Source organism: Odontomachus brunneus, unplaced genomic scaffold, assembly GCF_010583005.1.
Source record: "Odontomachus brunneus isolate Ranch 3 - 2012 unplaced genomic scaffold, Obru_v1 Obru_scaffold_212, whole genome shotgun sequence".
In the NCBI taxonomy this organism is placed as follows: Eukaryota; Metazoa; Arthropoda; class Insecta; order Hymenoptera; family Formicidae; genus Odontomachus; species Odontomachus brunneus.
The window spans coordinates 81,222-85,836 of record NW_022639662.1 but is presented as its reverse complement, the minus strand read 5'-3'; positions in this window follow the sequence as shown (position 1 = coordinate 85,836).

Here is a 4,615-nt window from a genome sequence, read left to right as displayed (position 1 = left end):
AATTGCGTCCGAACGAGCCGCGCTCGTTAAATCATAGAGGAAACTCCGAGAGCTGAGGTCCCGTGTACGAGGACCGACGGCCACACCGCATACACCGAACCGAGTCAAATCTCCGCGATAGGAGATCGAAGGGAGCACCGCTAAGGTGATACCCCGCGTGCAGTTACGCTGCAATCTCAACGCCCGCGAACATTATATGATTCCGAAACGCCGCTAAACATCACTGGGAAAAGTGTCCACCGCACTTAAGAGACACGACGCCGAAAGAAACGTCAACAGCATAGACTCGCGAAGACGCGACACTGACGTCGTCCGCGCCCCGCGCACCGCGCGTCACATCACACAAATCGGCGTCTAAACAAACCTCTGTCAGGCGATACAAACAACCAAAGCCAAAGGCGTCGACACATATTGTTCGATATATATTGTCATTATCATCAGTTTAGTATTTTAAATATATTATTCATTATTATTTTCGTAAAACACTGTTTCTCAATTATTCCGTCTATCACGAACCCGATCCGACAAGCGATTCAGAACCGCAACGAATCGCGGTTACAATTATTTACTCTCGCGTTTATCGAGGTGGTGCGGCCTTTCCGTACCTGGCGCCCAACTCTCGCGAAAATCTTTGTGGCGTATCCGGGAGCCGACGGCAATTTGCAGACGCGGCGAACAGGCGACTGTTTGCCGTCGCTCGCGAGAAGTTCCGTTCGCGAGTATCGTCGCACCACCTAAAATATTTTTTAAGATAACGACCAATAAAATATCTTTATGTAATATAGGATCTCTTACTAGAATGCACTTTAATTGTAATTCTTCATTAGTATACAGTGTTTCATACAAAGTTAACATACAAAGTTCCGCAAAATTATAATTCTGATAGAATGTTTTACTGTTTTCCTTAGTATATATGTATGTGTGTTTGAGATAACTTCTTACTATCTCTACTTACTACTAAACGTTATATTTATGTTCATACTCTTTATTTATCTTTCTCTTTCGTTTAATATTTCCATAACAGGAGACGTTAAAGAAGCTGCGCATGCTTTGGTATTTATGCTTGGAGGTATTTTTACCCGTTAGCATGTCATTTCACACCAGATACTGTTCATGGTGTTCTTTTAAATCCAATTATTGAGTAAATTATTCAAAACGCTGAATCTGTTGGTTTACTTGTGCATGCTGTTACTTCTGATATGGGTCCGCTTAACTTAGGCATGTGGAAAGAATTTGGCGGCATTCTTGATAATAGAAACTCGGATATTAAGAATTCTATAGTGCACCTTGTAGATAGTAATAGAAAACTGATGTTTATTGCTGATGCTCCGCATCTATTAAAAAACCTGAAAACTTCGTTGTTAAATAACAAAGTGATTGAATTACCCCCGCAATTCGTGAGAAACATATAATTTATCATATCCTTCAGTAAAATGTGTTCATTTGAACGAATTGTTAGATATTCAAGAAAACTTTCAATTGAAATTAATACATAAAATTAAGAATCAGGATATGACATGCAGTACGTTTAGTAAGATGAGGGTTAGTAAAGCAACAAATTTATGGAGTCGATATGTGAGTAGCGCTATAAAGTTTTATGCAAACGAGAAAGGAAAAAAAGAATTTAATACAACAGCAGCATTTATTGAAATAATTTCTAAATGGTTTACGTTAATAACTGCACGTACACCAAAAGTAGCGTTAGGTATAACAGCGAGCGACAAAAATGTGGAAATATTCAATAACAATATTTTATTTCTGCAATCTATTGTTAAAATCTTTCAAGAAATAAAAATCAGCCACAAAGCAATATTTAAACCAGTCCAAACTGGTGTTATAATAACCACAAGTTCCATCATTGACCATACAAAGTATCTAATAAATGAGCGAAAATATCGTTATGTTTTAACTGGCCGATTTACACAAGATTGCGTCGAAAATGTTTTTTCTTCTATAAGAGTAAAGCACTCCATTCCTAACGCACTGCAATTTCGACAAAACTTGAAACTCCTTACGATATCGCATTATTTAAAATCACTAAATACATCTAATTATGATAAAGATGATGGAGAACTTGTTGGTGATTTTTTAAGTAATCCTAAACAAAGTATAGACCAAGAGAAATGTAAAATAATTCCTGTTGAGAGAAACCCAATCGATAATATTTACATTGACAATATCGAACTAAATATTTTATATAATATAGCAGGTTATATAATTACAAGTATTATTAAATGTTTGCAATAAGATATGTTTGCAATGTGTCCATTCTGTCGGATCCACATATTACAATAATCAGAAATATGCTACATTAGTTAACTTACAATGTTTCCAAAAACATTCACTGTTTTTTGTTAATAATGCTACTTTCCAATATTTTTATGAAATGGAATTAATAATACGAAAATATATATCATATTGTAAAAGTACTGCATGCAATTTCTTGGATTTCTATTTAAATAAAATGAAACGCATAACATGTACTACAATAAAAGATTGTCATAACTTGCCTACTAAAATTATGAAGCGTTTTATTATGTATAAAATGCGTATATCGTGTAAACGAAGAGGATTACAAACTCGACAATACAGTAGTAAAACTATGGCAATGTATCATAGTGTTAAGTAATATGTTATGTTTATAAGTTGTGTTTATAAGAAATACATAGTTGTGTTCATAAAATATTGATATATTAATTATTTTATTTATGATAAATGCAATACTGAAATAATCTTCCTTTCCAATATTTCCTTTTAATTTATATTTTTTTAAACAGATATGCATTCCCGCTGCATTTTGATTCGTTCCGCCATTGTGAGGGAACACAAATCTAAACCAATGAAAAAAGGTCCACGAATGGCCAGACTCTGTATTCTAGGGACACTAGACTCGTGAAGGGACCCGGATACATGGCAGTAAATGCAGGAGAGACCATGCAGGTCGTCCCATGCATTCCTGTCGAAGCCACTGTGCGCCAAACAAAGGAGTGTTACCTCGAGCTTCCCATCACCTTACGAAATACCTCCTTGTATCTCACTCCTAAATCCCGAATCATCACACGAGTAGGCACACAGAGGGAATGCTCGTATGAGCTACCTACTCTCTACCGCATAGAAGATACCTGGATCCAGCTAACACCTGATCCACACGTACAGCAAGTAGCCTCACAACAACTCCAACCGCTGACTAAAATTTCATGAAAATATCTAACACCTGAATCTCTCGCTACAAGCGGGATCTACAGTCAAGATGACACCAATAAACTTCGCGACCACATCATGTTCCCAGCCGAAAAATCGGCTCTGCTGAACTCCGTCGCGAGAGGCATCACCGGCTACTCACACGGTGACGGCACCATCTCCATGTATAACCTCATTGACGAAGACACCCTTAATAAGATAGCCCAGAATACAGCATCCAAACTCTGGGGAGGCTTCGTTACATTTGGGTCAGCTACTGCAGGAGTATTTGAAATTTTTATAATAATCCGAGTAATTAAAATTATTATAGGTACCGCCATCTACGGATACGCCCTACATACAGTATACGGTTGCAGCCTACATCTTCTAAGAGCTATATGGAGCTCCCTCACCCAATTGTTACTCCACCTCGCACACAAACCACGACAGTTGAAAGGAAAGAACAACAATAGCAACAACCCGCAGGACAACAGAGAGGAATCTCAACCAGTCTCAATTCAATCGACCATCGCAAGCAACGGACAAGCCATCGCCCCAGCCTCAAACCCTCTTATTATACCGCCTCACAAATTGTTTCATATCACGAATTAAGCAAGCGAATCTCAGATTTAGAACAAATCCCTCCGAAAGCATCGGAATTTGTCTTTAAAAGGGGGGAGGTGTAACGTCCCAGCTTCAAAAATCTTTAAATGTTCACGCCATTGCGATACTTAAATGCTGCGTTACCTTGGGGCCGATTTGCGCTAACCTGAGAAATAGTATATAAAATATTTCATTCCAGCTAGCAGTCTTACTAATTCAATCGTCAGAGACGACTAAGAATAAAATCTATTATATTAGCCGTGCTAATGAAGCACATAAGGATAGTAAGGGAATAATTAGTGAAAGCCATACGTGACGAAAGAATTATTAAACGACTCTAATAATATAAGAATATTCGCGAAGCGAACTCGCCTAGGCACAAGCGAACACATTCAGTACTTGCATGAAATCATCGCACCGCTACGCGATGCGTCACCTAACCGCCCGTGCACATCAAACAGAACGCTGAAGCGTAGAGGCATCTCTTTGAAATCTACCGACCCGGGACCACCGTGTCGCTATGGAATTCGGCGCTACAAGCCGACCGCCGTCGGACGCTGCAGGGACCAACCGAAGCTCCCACCGGAGCCCTATAAGAACCGTGAACTCGGAGCGCTCCGCGCATTTGTTCGGGAATTTTTCTGAGTTCAACACACGTACATTTATTTCAATCATTCGGGAGGAACTCGGATTTATCAAGCCGGCGAGCCTTTCCTTGCCTGTTACGTTAAAGCATCAGTTCCGAGACTTCCTACGATCGACCTGCGTACCAACTGCGAAGCGTGCCCAAGCAAGTTCAATTACGGCCAGCGAATCCCTACGATAAAGTGAC